Here is an 18,144-nt window from a genome sequence, read left to right as displayed (position 1 = left end):
TAAAATTTCATCCCATTCCAAAATGTCATATTTTTCATTTAAACCACTACCTTGAGGGACTGCAAAACCTGCAGGCACAAATTTATCCCTTTTAAAGCAGAGTTTAGAATTTGAATGTACTGTTTCTCTTTAGAATATGTAAAGGCTTAACTAGATGGCATAATCTACCCTTCCCTTTTATGAAAAAAATAAAAATTTGAACAGAATTACATTACTCCAAGCCTCCTTTGTGCTCTACACATATTACTGATATAATTTTCTGCCAGAGATATTAATCATTTTGAGAAATTTATCTCTTGGAAAGCTCCGGTTACAGCAGCCCAAATTGCATTTTCCAAGATTAAATGACGAACTAGCTTTTTCCCTGGTTAGGCTGCACAATTTGCATGTCAAGCAAGATTATCTTCATGATTTTACAGTTACTCAGCTCATCTCAACTTGCTGCAGGTGATGCCAAAGTTTTACTTTTTTCACACCCTGCAGCATTTGAAGCAAGACAGCAAACACTAAAAGCCCATCCAATTTAATTGTGACAAACCTTTTTTTTTGTTTTGCTTAGTCTTATAAAAGAGAAAACTTGCCTAGGATTACTTTTCATAAAAAATGAAGGTCCCTAGAAATAATTTTCATTAATGCTGCAGAAGTTGTGTTAAACTGGAACCACAGTGACTGGTTCATATTTTCCTCCTTTATTTACACAGCTAGGGATGCTCTGCCCTTCAATGATACGTGGCTGTTAAAATGCTCTCAGTGGGGTTTCTTTTGCCTTTGTTAGATTTTTCTCTGCTAGCAAAAAAATAAATAACAAAGATAACTTTGTCATTTTTTTCTTTTCCTCCCCCAGCCAGCTCAGACAAAGGCCTGCAAGAGTGATCAGAGCTTGAAAACAAAATGTAAAGGACTATGGTATCTACAGCTGAGTGAAGATTTTACAGTGAAGCCTTTCCTGAGCAGCAAATGTCAGCTCACAAACAGAAACACTCTGCAGCAGTTTGCCAGCTTTAGTGAGGTTTCATTTAGGGAAAGAACAGCTCTTGGAAGGTTTCAGCAAGGAAGAACCCACAGACAGAGCTGTGCTGCTGGGAGCTGAGCAGGACAGACAGGGAAGGAGAAGATGACAGAAAGGGAAAAAAGAGATAAACCTTCTTTAGGAAAGGGGCAAAGGTGGGAGCATTGTTAAAAGTCTGCAAGAAACTGGCAAGGCAATGTCTGAGTGGGAAGTATAAATGTTGAGAGACCCTGGGATGGAGCTGTGCTCTTCTTCTGAGCCCCACTCATAGAACCTCAGAACCACACAAGAGTTTGGGTTGGAAGGGAACTTCAAAAGTCATCCAGTTCCAAAGCCCCTGCCACGGGCAGGGACATTTACACTGCATCCCATTGCTCAAAGCCCCATCCAAGCTGACCTTGAGCACAGTTCATCCACAGCATTTCTCTCACTCTGAGCTGAACACAAATATATTTTCTGCCAGCTGTGCTTGTACAAGCTTCAAAAAGATGCCTCAGCAGCAGCAGCATCCATTCTTTTTCCTTTATTTTCATTCATTTGTTTACACTTCCCAACACGACTCAAGAAACAAGGGCAGGGTTGATGTGAAAGCAGCAGGGTTTGGCAGGAGAGTGCCAGGATGCCACACTCTGCTCAAGGACTGCTCCCAGCAGCAAAGTGGCCCTGGCTGCTCCCTTTGCCTTTCTGAGTGGCTCCACTCTAAATATGGAAAATCAAAAAAATGGTGCTATTTTCCTGGCTTCTCATGCTCCTGCTTGTGCACTCAGAAGTGAAAAAACTCCATAATAAAATGTATGGGCAGATTGGCCATGGGATCTGTTTCCCCTAATGCAATCTATATTACTTTGGAAAGTCTTCTTTCATATCACTCAGGCAACGTAATTACATCCATTTCCTTATGAACACAGATGTGTCTTAACAACATTATTTTGTTTTCCTTGCAGCTGAGGCTCTTTCAAGATCAAAAGAAATTTAAGTGCAATAAGGTCAAACAAGAACTGGAGCACTGAAACCCAGAAAAACCCTTCCAAAAAGCAAAGAAATACAGGGCAGAGGATGCAGTGGGACAGATCTCCACGTGCTGTTCTGCACTGAATCCAAAACTTGTGCAACAGATTGCTGTTGATATCACTGAAAATCTGTGGCTCAGACCCTGAGTGGTGACAAAGAGGAGATTTATTCAGTCTAAATTAAGTGGGATTTTTAAAGCATTTTATTTTTCCATCAGCTACACCAAGGAGAAAATTTGCTTCTCAGCCTTCCCTCACTCATAAAAATGAGAGGCCACCATGCAAATTGGGAGAGTCCTACATGCACTAAAAACATATCTTATGGTAAATTTCAGCTAAAGGAAAAATACTCTTCTGTAGGGTTTGTTTGTTTTTTTTTTACCTTGAATTAAAATTATTATTATTTTAAAATATCCAGGTATGCTCTAATCATAATTACAAAAGCTCACAGTATTTGTTATTACCCCTGTAGTTTGCCAGCAATAGGAAAAACCGTCACTATCACCTTTTGAACATTTCTGTGCACATAAAGCCATCTTGATTAACCTGGTACACCAGAAGTCCTGGAATAGTCTACACTATTCTACACTACACTATTAATCATAAATAGTTTATTTATAGCTAAAATATTTTGAGACCTGTTTTTATTGATTCATGTATTTATTTTAAAAGAAAAAAGGTTCTTTGAAGTCTACTTTACGTCCTGCAATAGCTGCAGTATCATCCCATACTTGCAGGCTTCCAATAGACTGCGAGCTATTTCTGAAGTCATTTGGTGTTTTGAGTCCACTTCATAAAGGATTTGCATATCTTTTAAGTATCTGAGTTTCTTCTGGCCTAAACAAAAAAGTATCTCCAGAGGCACAAATCTCAGAAAGACTGTAATGAATAAATGAAAAGCATTTGCATACTAATACAACCCGAGTCTTATTTTTTGTCTTATGAGAAGGCAGCTATTTAATGCAACCAGCTTTGGCACCTGTTGGTAAGGGCAGGAAATAGATGCACTGTCAGCACCACAGAAAGGAAAGCTTATCAAGTTCTGGTTTACCTGAATTACTTACATCATGCCAAACCTGAAAATCTTTCAGAAAGAGGAGAGGAGAGGAGAGGAGAGGAGAGGAGAGGAGAGGAGAGGAGAGGAGAGGAGAGGAGAGGAGAGGAGAGGAGAGGAGAGGAGAGGAGAGGAGAGGAGAGGAGAGGAGAGGAGAGGAGAGGAGAGGAGAGGAGAGGAGAGGAGAGGAGAGGAGAGGAGAGGAGAGGAGAGGAGAGGAGAGGAGAGGAGAGGAGAGGAGAGGAGAGGAGCTGAATGTTGAGGATCTTTTGGGATCAGAAGGTAATGAAATACCTGCCTGCAGCTCCCTGCCTGGTTCAGGATGACTTCCCAGCCTCACTTGGCAGCTCCAGCTCACTCTTCCTTCTCAGGTGCTTGCTCAGCTTCTTGTTTTGTGTATGACCATAACAGCAAAATCTAACAGAACCATAACATGATCTAACATGACCACAATCTAGCATGACCATAACACCAACCACAGGTAATTTATTATTCAAAAATTTGTGCAGATAACTGCAATGACCACGTGGACACTTACCCACCATGTTTAAAAATCAGGTATCTCTGTCTCTCCCCTGCCCCCAGTAGAATAGGTGTGAGAAAAACCAATTTTTTTTAACCTGTGTTAAATTTGTGAAAATTGTTCAATTCTGTTCATCAAAAGGTAGGAATTACTCCTTTCCTAGCCTACCAGTGGCTGTGCAGAGCACTCGGCCTCTGCACAAGGGAGATCTCTGTGGCTGCTCAGGACTGCACTCTGCAATAGCATCAAACCTTTCCTTTTTTTCCTGATGCCCCTCTGTTTCCCACAGACCCCTAGAGGAAAATGGAACATTTGGAGCTCCAGGAAGAGCAACTGTTTAAATTTGCTCTTGAAAGTTCTGCACACTCTCATGTACAATCACTCTAAATCAGGTTGCAGAATCCAAACCATTGGAAGTACAATTTTGCTTTTTTGAAAAAGCCATTAACTTATTACTTCCCCATTAGTGCATTGGGAAAATGAATTACATTCAATTTTGCAATTACCTTAGATTTTTTAAGTATGATGAAGCAAATTGCATGAGGACAAAGGGTGGCTTTTCCATCTGAGCATCAAAAATGGAAAGGGACAATGGAGGCAAAACTTGCTCAAATTCCTCACTAGCTGGAAGCAAGTGGCACAGCTTTTTTTGGTAGATAAAAGAGAAATATGTAATGAGAAATTGAAGAATCTGTGCTAGACTCCAGCAAAGAGCTCTGACTCCCACAGACTGACAATATACATTTTGTGTAGTTCTGCCAAAATCAAGGACACATCAAAGGGAAATTCTTACTGTTCTGCTGATAAGGGTCTGTAATTGGCCTTTAGCAGTGCTGTCCATTATTTATGCCTGCTTATCCATTTCTATTGTTATAACACATTAGGCAAATGCCCAGAGTGGATTTTTAGTATGAGATATCAATCTAAAGACTTTTTTGCACAAATACAAATAGATATATATACATGCACATACCTATAGCTGAATAAAGATTGTTTCACAGGAAGTTAATGACATTATTTTCCAAACAGAGACTGGAAGAGAATATGAGGAGGATCCCAGAATGTAAGAAATGTACCCCAAAAATTCAACTGCTTTAAAGTACATGTACTGCTGAGAAGGAAAAGAAAAAAAAAAGTGGAGGAACAGTTTTCCTCAAAAGCCTTAACCTTTCTTTCCTTTATGCTCAAACACATTGGTTTCAGCAGTCCAGGATAATGAGCATTAAAAGAATTCAAATCAACAGCACTAAGATGGGATAACCACATTTGGAGGCACAGTGAATTTCTGTACATTTCTAAACTGCAGAGCAAATGATTTCACAAGCACAATGCCTGGCCTCATCCTATGCCCTGAAGAACTGAATCTCACCATTGATTTGCTGCCCAGCCTGCATTTCCTCCTTGGCCTGTTGATCCATGCCCTAAGTGTATCATCATATTCTTCATGCAAAAAGTCAATATTTAGCTTAAGGCTTTGCAGAGACCAGCTCAAACAGAGACAATAAAGGCTGACAGATTCTAATGTATAAAGAACTTTCTATAGAAACACCAAGTGACACATTTGACATATATGTAATATTTATTCTGCTTAGGGCTTGTGTAACATCTTTGATCCCACTTCCATTTGTGTTCTGCCTGATACACAGGAGATAATCCAACATCACTGGAAGCCTGGAGGGTCTCCCAGCCCCAGGACACAACAGGAATATTTTTTACGATCTCTCTGGCCACAGATCATGCTCAGAGGTGCAGCACAATGAAAGGTACTCTCTCTGGGTTTGCTTTGTGATTCAGGTTTGATGATACTGGGCTGGCTGGTATCTGTTCTTCCATATTTAATGCTGCAATGAAGCAGTGAAAAAATTACTGATTTCTTCATGGTTATGGTAAAAAGACAAAACCCTGAAGCTCTTTGAAAGCTGTGGAGGGTAAATGTGGTTTATACATGTGAAAAATAAGGGGGAAGTGAGGGAGAAAGCTGGAAATCTCTGCGTTCCCTTCCCGTTGTCTCCCTGCCCTTGGACCTGAGTGGAGCCTCACTGCAGCTGCAGAATTTGACTTGCTGGAGATATTTCTGCTGGCAGAGCAAGGCTGCATCCCTCATAGACATTTGGAAGCAGTACCCCCTCTTCAATTTCAAGGTCTGTACTCAGATACTCCTGCACCTACTACTGATATTTACTGATAATTCTTTAATACATGATTTGTTAATTTAGTGCACAGCTCTGGCCACAGCACTCTGAAAAGCCACTGCCTAGGAAGAAAATCAATGTTTTGAGCACCCATCCAGGGCAAGGGAGACCAAGTTTCACCATTCATAAGACACGGAAAGGCAGGAGAAGGGCCTTCTGTCATCCTGCAAGGCTCATTGTGGCTCATTCCCTCTGGTGGCTCTGGGTCCCACAGCAAGTTTAGTTCCTCCTGGGCACTATCCAGATTACTACCTAAAATTACTAACAGCCACTTAAAACTACTAACAGCTATTTAAAACTGGTTTCTGTGCTCAGCTCTGAGAGAAAAATAACCAAACAGCAGCCACACAGCAGCAGTCACTGCACCAGTGAGTAAATCTGTGGGGGATGTAGAGCTAAATGGAATAACAGAGAGTAATCTGTCATTTAGCAAAAGCAGAAAACAAACTTTAAGTCCTGATATTTATCAAATTTCTCTGCACATAAAAACAGTGAGTAAATATTGCTCGGCTCACCAAATGGCAAAAAAAAGCATACCAGCTTCTAAAACTAAAATAAGTGTGCCAGCACAAGAACAGGCTCTTTTCTAGATAATTTCTGAGACAAAATAAGCTTAGCACTGCTACAAACACAGTGTGTGAAGTTTTTGCTTTCTTTCAAGGCACCAAAACTCATCTCTAAAGGCAGGGCTGGGTCCCTGCACACCACAATGAGTGAATGACTCAATGTTGTCACTGAACAGTGACACCAGAAGTGGCACAAGCTGCCTGTGGATGGCTTCTGGCCAGAATTCCTTCACTCATCCCTGCCTGCCCATGGCCAATCCCACACACACACCTCGTGCTGCCTTTAATCCAGATTTAGCAACAGCCAGAAAACAGCTCAGACTTTCTGCTTTTTGAAGAACTGTGCTGTCAATTCCCCCCTGATTTCTTCATCTACCTGAACCTCATTTTTAGTGTGTGAGAAGTTCTTTCAATTACAAATTTAGATGTGCTGTATTTTAATGATAATCTCCTGGAATTTGAGGGCTAGGAAGAAGGGGTTTTCTTGACTTTGGTTGTACCTAAAGGGAATGAAGCACTGTCAGTTAAAAAGGAAAATGAAATATGATTTCGCTTTTATTACTTTTTTTTTTAATTTTATTGCTATTTGTTCCTAGGGATATGCATTCTGCTCTCAGAATAACAGAATTGATCTACAAAGAGATGCTCTGCATTTTTCATGGTGGTGGTATTGGAAGAAGTCCATGAGCTGTGCAATGAGATATTTTAATTCTAGAAATACCACAAGGGAGCCACACATTCTGGAGTTCTGGTTTAATGGCATTGTGTCCTCTGACACACAACTGACTTTTTTCTGGTTTATATCCGATTCCACCTTTGCTATCTGAACTGGTGAAAATATCTCCAACCTCCTCTATCTTTAGTTGTTTCCAGAAAGAAGGAAGGTATAATCATATAAAACATACCCCAAGGTCACAGTCTAAGATAGGTACAACAGTAAGAAGACAAAACATGGTTATTTTCTCAAGAAATTAATTCTGTCCCCACAGAAGGGGAGACAACCCTTGAAAACCTATTTTCATGCATCTTTCTTAAAAGCAGGCTACAGTATCCCCACTTTAGCTGTGCTCCAAGCCATTCATCCCTCAGTGACACCTGCTTAAATTTAGAATTAAGCACTGAGAAGAGCTTAAGTCTTCGTTTGCTCTCTTGACTGACATTTAAGAGGCTTTCTCCATAATAGCAGCCCAAGGAAAAAAACCACCTCAAAAAACAGTTTTGTGTTCCAGCTTTTGAGCACTTCTAAGCTGAATTCTGGGGGTCAGACTGTAGCCATGGCTGTATTTTAACTCCTGATGAATTGCACCTTGCCTGCAGTTCCCTGGGGACCAAGAGGCTGCTCCTGATCCTCAGGGGAAGCAAAAGTCACTCCACCTTCTCCATGCTGAGCACTTCTGCCTCCTGCTGCCATTCACAAATCCATGATCACTTATTTGGGATTTGCAAAGCATTATGTAAGGCATTACTGGGGTTTTATATGGAAAAAATACCTTTCCCTGTCTTAATTTGATGCTCCAAGCTATCAGGCAACTAAATGCATCTCTTGTCACCCCGGTGATTCCCAATGCTTATACCAAACCAACCAAGCTGTAAATTTAGAAAGGTATATGAGACTTCATAGAGTTATTGAGTCCAGTTACACTCCAAAACTCTCTTGGGGTCTGAGTAAGGAAATGACAAAAATTAGAAAGATTCTAAATTGTTATCTCTCAAGTTTTGAAATAATTTTTAAAATCCATTTCGTTTGTTTTTTTAAAGGCAATTTCTCTCACTGGCTGAAGAAGAGAATTTCCATCTTGGAGGAGTCTAGTTCCTTGCCAAGGCTTTTTCCTGTTAACATAGTAAAAATGAATAAGGAAAAAAAAAAAGAAAACCAGAAGAGGGATTACACATAATATAGTTTTCTCAGCAGAAGCAAAACCACCAAATGCCTGTAAGAAATGCAGGTAGATAAAAATAAATGGTGGCTTGGGACCTCTCCAAGTGGATGATTCATCTTCAGGCTGCTTCTCTGAGATATGTTTGATGCCAACAATATTTATGCAATATACCTAGGCTTGGGCATGGCACCACCTGCCCAAAAAGAATAAGCACCCTCCTGCTCCACTTGAGAGCTCTAAGATGTGTTATTATCTGTTGTTACTACACTAAATTGGCAGAAAATGAGTCTTTTTCTATATGATTATACATCAGCCTCAATAACTTATTTTTGTTGATATAAAATTCTGGCACTTCCTAATCTTTTAACTGCACCTGTCTTGGGATTTTTTTATTATTCATTCAATGACTCACATAAAAAAAATAAAAGTAAAAAAGATGCCTGGTCAGTGGGGAAGGGACCATGAGAAAGAGTGAGGGCAGTAGGAGGTGGTGGCTGCACAATCTGAACTAGCATTTTCTCAGTTACGGCACTGATGAGTCAAGAGTAAACTGCAGGTAAAAAAAAATAAAATTTAAAAGGTGCATTGAAAGGTTTTGATCCAACATACTCCACCAGCTGCAAACACAGATTTTTGTGCCTTTCTTGACTGACATAAAATTATGTGCAAGGAATGTTTAAGCAATTCATGCCATCTTGATCAGATTAAATAACTAAAATGAGATTTTCGTGAATGCAAGTGAGGGCTGGGTACCTGCATCCCTTTTCATCTTGCCGGTACATAAGAATTCTCCTGCTGGGCTAGAGCAGAAAGTTCAGTCTCCTGTTGCTGAGAAATGCCTTTGCACACAATCTCTGTTAGTGCAAACAAAAGAATTAGAGTTAAGTTTATTACCTACTTAAAGCTTCTGGAGATTCACTTTGTTGTTCTGAAAGATGCCGAATGACAGTTGATGAGTAAGGCTGCAGCAGTGGGAAAATTGAAAGGCAGGAAAAGGTTTAAACACTAAAAAACAATGTCTCCCTGTGGTGGCCTTCACAGGAGTCCCAGGATGAGGGAAGAGAGGAGAATCTTGACTCCATGTTTCAGAAGGCTGATTTATTATTTTATGATATATATTATGTTAAAAGAAAATTATATACTACGACTATACTAAAAGAGAAGAGAAAGGAGACATTGGAAGGCTAGCAAAGGAAAGGAATGGAATCATAATAAAATCTTGTGACTGCTCACAGCCTTGACACAGGTGGCTGTCCTTGGTCATGAAGTAAAAAACAAAGTAAACAATTCTCCAAATCACATTCCAAAGCACCAAAACATGGAGAAGCTGAAGCTTCTCAGAAGAAAAGATCTTGGCAAAAGGATTTTTTATAAAATATGTCTGTGACATCTTTCAGTAGCCCGTGATGCCAGTGCGGGTCTGCAGCAGCACAGGTTGTGCTGTATGGGGAAGGATGCACAGACTGGCAAGGACACAAATGCTGGGTTTGGTGAGTCTGAACCTGGCTCCTGGAGGAAGAAATGTTTCCTTGCTTGGCTGCTCTGGGACCTTTGCTCAGCCCCCTCCTGCTCAGAGCAGGTCCTTCCCTCCACAGAACCTGGGATGTGCAACCTGGGCATCGCTTGGGATGCGCCCTCGCAGTTTCCCACACCACAAAGAGCTCAGGGACTTACCAAGGAAATCCCCCCTCTTCCACAGCAGAGATAAGCCAGAGCTATCACAGGAAAGAAGAACATCCAGGTGATTGATGCTTTGAGGCAAGCAGAAGCAATCCCTTCAGGAGCAGAGCCCTGCTCCCTTTCATCCCAGCCTGGCAGCTCCTGCAGCATTCCCACCCCACTGCAGAGCTCACTGAGCTTGGAGCAAAGATCACAATTTCTGCACAGCACTCACCCCAGGTTCTGCTGCTTCAAGGAGTGTTTTGTAGCTGCTCCCACACTTCATACAACAAAATTTTTCAATGCTGCAAAGAATGCAGCTTTTGCTGGCTTAGAGATAGGACACTCAGCTCACAGCAAGTGTGGGCACTCAGCTTACAGCAAGACCTATTGACTGATATTCACATTCCTCAAAATTTGCTCAGAAGGCATAATTTTAATTCCAATTATAGATAGAATATGCAATTTCATTCCAAATTTTAGCATTTCCTAAAATATTTTACTTTTAACAATTTGATAAAGCCCACAAGGTAGGACCTCAAGCACTCACTGGTCAAATATGATCATATATTTCATTACTCTATTATCACTCTCACCAACTTTCTTCTATATATTCTATCTATATCTATATTCTTTTTTCTATAAATTCTATCTATAATTTTCACAGCAAAATGAATTTTTTTTAAAATTTAAACTCATTTGTTCCAAACAAATCATCTTTGGGGGCTTCTAAACAATTTTTCCTTTAACTGTGAAAATAAAAAAAAATTGAGCCACATCTCCCAGTGTTTCTAAAGTGGCTTTTGGATCAATTTCCTGTCAGTTACCACTCCTTCATTTGGCTCTGGCTGGGTTCCCTGTTGAGGTCCTTAGTTCTAATGAGCACCCTTCCACCTCAATTTGCTGGGTGTCAGCACCTTCAAATCAAGCTCCTTTTGAACATCCTGGTGATCCCTCCTGTCTGTTTCAGCTGCCTCTGAGCCACTCAAATGCACCAGTGGGTGTCCCTCTGCCATGCCCACCTCTTCCCACTCTGAAATGGAAGCATTTTGCTCAGTGGAGCTTGAAGAGTGGTGTTTCATCACAACAGACACATCTGTGTTTCCATATTGACAATTCAATATTCCCCAATAACTCTCTAAGGACCTGAGCCCCCCAGCCTGGCTGTAAAGTGCACCCTGCTGCCATCAGTCTCTGAATTCCACGAGTCTTGACCTCCCAAGCCCTTCCATGTTTATCATTACAGCTTTATCAAATTTCTCATCCCAAAACAAGCAATTGGGGAAAGCAATCGCTCCTGATTTATCTTCTCTAACCTTGGGAATGAGAACAACATTTCTACTTTTTTCTTAAATCATTAATTTTTGTCTGCAGGATCATTACTGTACTCTCTGTGTAAAATCTATGACTCTTCCTAGGTATCCCTTAATGTTTCCTGAACCCAGCCTTGATGTGCATTGGACACTTGGGATTCATTACTGCTGTTAATCTGCAGCCATTAAAAATGCAAGGTCGTTTTGGAGACGGAAAAAAAAAAAAAAATCAGGCGAGCATCTTTCAAACCTGCACTCAGCTCTTTTCACTCCTCATTAAATTTCAATTGGTGAAGGCTACTGGTCTTCCTCAGCCTTTTGTCAGGGGGTGCAGCACACCCAGAGCATCTGGTGGTGGGCAGGGGTCAGGCACAGGGGGTTCCAGGGCTTCAGAACAAAGTGGCCTCACATCACCCAGCAGCTGCCAGCTCTGCTTGGGAAAGCCAGGTTGCCTTGCTGTGATCTCATTGCTCAGGCTGAGCCTCTCTAACAGGTTCTATGATAGCCCAAATGCACTGGTTTTGTAGGGATTTTCCACAGGAATCTGTAAGCAGCGCCCTGTGAATGAACTTGGTTGTTCATGTGGTAAATTGTAATATCTTTTCCTCAGAGAGCTCTGCTTTTCATCATGAGAATCTGCTGCCTAATGCAGAATCTCTGGGGGGATAAAGCCTTTGGGGTTTCAGATTCACCCCAGCATCACAAAGCAAGGAGCTTAACCAGAGATGCTCAGTGAGAGCATCTTTAATGCTAACAAGCCAACATTTGAAAACCTCATTTATCACATCTATCAGCAAAAACACCAAAAACTTTCAGGAATCCCTGATAATTAGCAAACTGATAATAATTAAGAATTAATACACTGATTACATCTGATTGATTAAATTAACAACCAAAAAAGTGTTGAATTTAACGTCACTATTTTAGCATACAGGGTCTGTATATCATACAGCATCATTTTAAGTGCTCTTCTATTTTCCATTTGCAAGGTATTATGTGAGCAACCCTTATTTTTGTCATTGTGTTTAATGGTTTGGAGAGATAAAAGCTTCACTTCTACTTTACTTACTGCCTCCTAAGGACATGCATCTTTATATGCAGTTTGTGAGGCAGAAAGACCTCTATACACAGAGATGGAGCTGTGTTGTCTTTAAAAATATTTATAGCATCCTTTCTTCTTTTAAATTACACCTGTCAGTCAAACACAGCACTCACTGAAGAAGCCTCAATCCAAATCCTGTGCAATTTGAGCTATTTTCTGTATTTCTGCAAAAGAACACAGATTGCCTATTTTTCCTGCAGAGCAAATGATGACCTTGTATTGATCACGTACATTTGCTTTATTTGACTGTTTGGGTTTTTTTTGGTGTTTTGTTTGTCTTCCAGACATCAGCATGCTTTACAGATGGACACAGGGTATTATCCATCCCATTTCACACTAGAAAATCTGACTTCCAGTGTCAGCAGTGAGCCAGGCCACCACCACAGAGCCATCTAGCAAAGCCATTGGCAGAGTGTCAGAAGGTGATTCGTTTTGAACCATCAAAAATGAGGCAAAAAAATAAAGATTTAAAAAAATAATAAAAAATAATTCACCAAAGTTCAACTCCTGCCATGCCTTTGGATTTGAGAAGGGCTCCCAGCTAACCAAGCCAGGACAGCACTCCCACTGTCCACTCCCAGGCACAGTGTGATGCAGGCAGCAGCAAAGGAAAACTCAGATTTTTAACTTACAAATATTTTCATCACTGCATAAATTATTTGCTTTTGGGGGGATGAAAATAACCATGACTTTCTTGTTATATTTTTGAGAGTGAGAATTTGAGCACAGAAAGCACAGGTGGAATTGAGGGAAGAAAGGGGAAGAGCTGCCCAAGAGCAAAGGCTGGATGACAGAAAGCTCATAGAGTCTTGTACATCTGTATGTAAAAGTTGAGATAAGTAGTGCTGACTTAGGAAGGCTGTGGAATGGAGATGACATTGAGAGACTGTCTCACTATTGACACTCTTGTGTCACATGTTCATCAAAACTGATAATGGAATAAAATATTTTATAATGCCTCTCAGTTGCCCCATCTCTGTAAAAGATGGGAAAACCAACAGGTCCACAAGGAGCTGGACAGAAACTCCCCAGTAAACCCCAAATCTGAGGGAATGAGGGAATCTGTGCCCCATAGCCCACTGTCACCCCCTGAGCCTCATGAGCCCTGCAGAGGCACCCCAGTGCCTGCATGACCAGTGGTGGTTGCATGAGCAAATTCCAGGTATTGCCAGGAAGTTACAATAATGAAAGTTACAACTAATGAAAAATAATTCCAGAGTCAGTGGGATAGAAACGTGAACAAGGAGCAAGAGTTTAGACATCTTGGTGAGCAGAGAATTTCACTCAGAAATAGAGAAACCAGAGGTTTTGGTCCCTCATGCTGCACTCTTTAAATTGTTGATTGTTTTATATATTTAAGCTGGCAAATTGGACGGACATTCTGTTGAAAAGGAAAAAAAAATCCATGAGTATTCTGGTTAGGACTGGCAAAAGTCTCCATCAGAACTGTCTTCTAGAAAGAGATGTGGGAAATGTGATTTGTCTTCAATGCCTGTGCAAAACTCCTATGACAGCTGCAAAAGCACAGAAGGGTGAGACTGGAGATGGAAAGCTGCAGAGATCACAGAAGGGTGAGACTGGAGATGGAAAGCTGCAGGGGTCACCTTTTCCTCTCTGTGACCCAGCCCTGGCCCAGTCCCCCCTCCCAGCACAGCACCTGCAGGCACATTTGTCACAATACAAACTTATTCTATTTATTATTACAGATTTATTAGCTCTGAGCAAAGGAAAGGACTAACATGATTCCTGAATAACTCAAATGGACAAAGGCAATTGCTGGACTGATCACAGGCTTCTGAGGCCCAAATCATCCATCAGACTCACACCTCCTCCTCCTGTTCTTGTTATCCATCAGCCTTTCCTTTAGGTGGGCTGTCAATAAATTTTGTGTCAGCAGGTCAGAGAGGATGATGCAGTTGTCAGCTTCAAAGGGCTTATAAAGCAGAAAACCAAGAAAAGGGCATCAGGAAAACTGCAAAACACTTCCTTTGCCACAGCAAATGCAACTGCCCACATTTGGCACTGGTAACAATGCTGACTAGATCAAATAAACAAGAGATAGATAGATAGACAGACAGACAGACAGACTGACTATATTTATATGGGGGATATAGACAGGTGAAGAGATAGAGATATATAGAAATACTAAACAAATAGGATAATAACCCAACTAGGTCAAACTTAAATAAGTAATTTAGTTGTTTGTTTGTTTGTCTACCTATGTTTTGCACATCACAGTTCTCAGAAAGCCTCTAAGCACCCAGTAGAAATATTGTCTATTTTGGTAATGACTGACTCAATCAAACATAGGGGAAATGTGAAGTGTATTTCTGCAGGATCCTGGGTAGGAATATAGAAATCAGAGTCTAATCTGATGCAAAGTAAAAGCAGAACAGCCAGTCAAGAAGAGCCAGAGAGGGACCTGCAGTACTAAAATATGTAAGAATCATTCAGAGAAGGAAAGTATTCAGAGAATTGTATGAAATCAGCAAATAGATTCACTGCAGTCCTACTTTATGAATTACAGTAAAAATCCAGAGCAATTCCTCAGGCAGATGGATTCAAATGTACAATCCAAAGTGAAGCCAAATCAGAATCTGTCCCTGTCCCTTTCCCTGTGACAATACCATCTTCCCCTCAAACTAATGGTGTGCACAGCACAAGCCACCTTCTATAAATGAAAAAAAGATACTGTGTGTGGTTTCCAAGATTGAACAAGACATTCTATCAACATGCAAAATGAACTAATTCAGCCATTGCAAATGAACAGATTCACAAAGCAAAAGATAAACTTTCCACATCTCATTTAATTTATGCTGTCTCACTGCACTGAGAAAACAGCTTTACCCATTCTCTAATGTATTGAAATGTTAGAAACTTTAATAATCAAAACAAAACCAAATAAACATTATGAACTGCTTGAGAGAATATTTTAAATGAGCAGGAGAATACAGAAAATATTCATAATTCACAAGAGTTTGCAGTTTCTGCAGTAGAAATCTCCCTAAGGTTGTATGTGCAAGAAATGAGCATGAACTGGGTGCAGTAGGGAACCTTTTGCTGGGGACTGAGTTTTTCTGGGTTTCCACACACACCTCCTTATTCCAAAAAGAGTTCTAAGGGTGTCTAAAACCTTTAAAACATGTCATTTAGATTTTTGGTTTTGTTGCTTATGTTAGATGCAGGTTGAGACACATTTCTGAGAATGGCTCCATACAGAAAATCAGGGGTTTGAGCAATCCATTATATCCACTGGGCTTTTTGAGGTTCAATTCCCTCTCCTGCTCCCACTTTCTAGTTTGGTTGGGCAATATCAGATTTGCTCTTGCCTGCATCCCTGAGTTAATTTTACAAAAAGAAAGTTTAATTTAGCTGGGCATTTCTCAGTTGTGCACAGAGATCAGTCTCATCCAGCCCCCCCAGCTCGAGGGTAGGGAATGTTTGAAGGCCATTTTATGACTGATTGCAAGCCTGCACTATAAGAATCACCCTAAAATTTTACAGAATCAAAAAATTCTATTACATTCCTGGGAAAGAAAAAGAAAAGACCTTTCAGTGACTGTACAACTTTTGAGCAGGGTTTGTGTCTTGAGAAAGCCTAATTTCAGCCTCATAACTGAGCTTAGATAGGAAGCCAACATTTCCACTGCTTTTATAGCCAGGACTTTCCCTAAGAAACTGAGGAGAAGAGGAAAAAAATCAAGTGTCTTTGAATTTCTTCAAATTTTGTAAGAAGCTGTAGAATTTTCTCATGGCACGGACACAAAGGAATTATAACCATTCTCCCATGGTCAAGAAATACATTATACTATTAATGATTTTAAAAAATAAATTAATCTACAGTGTTTTGGGCTTTTTTTTTCACTTTGGATCCAATGTCAAAAATCCTTGATTTGCTCTCTGCATCCAGTTGCAATAACACAACCCAAATTCTTCTATCTTACAATAGGCTACAAACCTCCAGACTCCATTTTCCCCAGAGTACCTGTTGTGAAACACACTCTTCTCTTTCCTGACAAGTATAAACACACACATATATATAAAGTTAGCAGTTCCACAGCATCCTCTCCCTTCAGTGCAGACAGTTTAAGTCACCCACTCACCTGCAGGAGCCTTGCTCTGCTCCACTGTGGGTTCCAGTCCTTGTCCTTGGGCACAAATCAGGAGAACACATATCCAAGATGCTTTTCCTCCCAGGTTTAACTTGTCTTTCTCTTTAATTAACCAATCATTGGGGAGCTCCCAGCAAAAGGAGGCAGGAAATAAAAGACATCTGGTTTTAAGAGCAAAACATATCAACAGCTGGCTCTTTTTAGGCTTTTTCAAATAGAACTTTTCAGTCTTCTTTTTGTCCTTCATCTTCAGTAGTTTTTCAATTTTCATTCTTAGGATTCATGTAAAGGATAAACTGGGCACCTGCTCCTCATTTTCCCAGCAGTAAGAAATAAATTATATAATAAAGTGATTTTTACCTCAAGTGTCTTAAAATTATATACATTTTCAGCTGGACAGAAATGCTCAGCTGAAAACAAAACTCTTCTTAATTGAGAAGCTGAATTGCCACCCATGTTGCACTTCCAAGCCAAACCCATCTCACTCTAACTCTTCAAGTCAGCCACCATTAAAACCAGACAAGTTCCTGCTCACTGGATAAGCAGCAATGAACTGGAATGATGGAAATGCCTTTTCTGTCTAGAAAACATCAGGTCCTCATTGCTTTGAGAGGTAAACAAGTTCTTTAATCCATTTTAGATACTCAGATCCTCAAGTGGGGAACAGAAACCCCCTTTGTGAGGAGCACTTGCTGAGTTGCTCAGGTTGGAAGTGTGATTCCCAAGCTAATTATCTGTAATTATAGATACCACCTGGTCTGAGACAGCTCTCCTTGGGGTTTTAGGCTCCCTGGCCTCCCCTGGGTGATCTTAAACAGCAATTCTTTAACTTCTGTGTCAGCAGGGCTTCAGTTCAAGAGCCCTGGCCAATCAATGGCACTTCACATTTCTAGGTGTATATATTTTGTCCAAATGTCACAGACCATGTCTATTTTCCTTTTTCTTACATTATGAACTGACCTTTTCTTGTTCATTTGAAAAGTCTTTGATTCTATATCTTGTTTTCCTCAACTCATTCATTGCTCCATAGTGGTAGGTGCTATTCAGTAAAACACTTGAAAAATTACCACTTTACTCTAATAATGTATTAACAGCATGATGAAAGAGGCAGTTTAGAGCATGCTTTAGCATTTTCACTTCTATTTTTACGGAATGGAAAACGTTTAAAATTATTTAATGCTGTATTAACTTCTAATTTGACTTATCTATGTGTAGTTTATCATATAATTCCATACCAGGACTGAGGATTCCTTCTAATTCATGCCATGCAAATCAACAAAATGAATATTTAAAAAAAATATACCCTGGTGTTAAACAGTGTTTTATAACCTAGATTTTTTATTGGCTTATATAAGCTTTAATTAAAGCTAAATTTAATTAATTTCAGTTGGCTTATCTGCAATTGTATAGAGCAATGACTACTCTGCTGCTTTTTACTCCTGTTTTATTTTGACATAAAAGTCAGACTTCAGCACAGCACAGTGTTGAAAGGTGTGGGAATTACACTGGGAGCACCCTTGGATGTCAGGGAAGCAGTTTGACATTTACAGTGATGTTACACAAGGGATTAGAGCCTCTAACAGTGACACGCCAGGGAGCAGCATCACTTGGCATGTGCCTGACTTAGCAGAGCTGAAATACTCTGTTTGGGGAAAAAAACAGCAAGGAAAGTGGTGCTAGACCATCAGGAGGTGATGGGGAAATGCCACAATTAGTAGGTAACA

General features: G+C 40.3%; 1 long non-coding RNA gene across 1 annotated transcript in view; it reads right to left on the bottom strand.

Annotated features, from left to right (window-relative positions):
- Positions 1–16,647, bottom strand: part of LOC135450638 (uncharacterized) — a 31,278-nt gene extending 14,631 nt beyond the window's left edge. The window contains exon 1 of the long non-coding RNA XR_010441126.1: positions 16,412–16,647. This is a non-coding gene — a long non-coding RNA (uncharacterized LOC135450638). The remainder of the gene's footprint in view (positions 1–16,411) is intronic.
- Between the last annotated feature and the right edge of the window lie 1,497 nt (positions 16,648–18,144).

The sequence above is a fragment of the Zonotrichia leucophrys genome, chromosome 7, assembly GCF_028769735.1.
Source record: "Zonotrichia leucophrys gambelii isolate GWCS_2022_RI chromosome 7, RI_Zleu_2.0, whole genome shotgun sequence".
Lineage (NCBI taxonomy): Eukaryota > Metazoa > Chordata > Aves > Passeriformes > Passerellidae > Zonotrichia > Zonotrichia leucophrys.
This window is presented reverse-complemented; position numbering and strand designations above follow the sequence as displayed.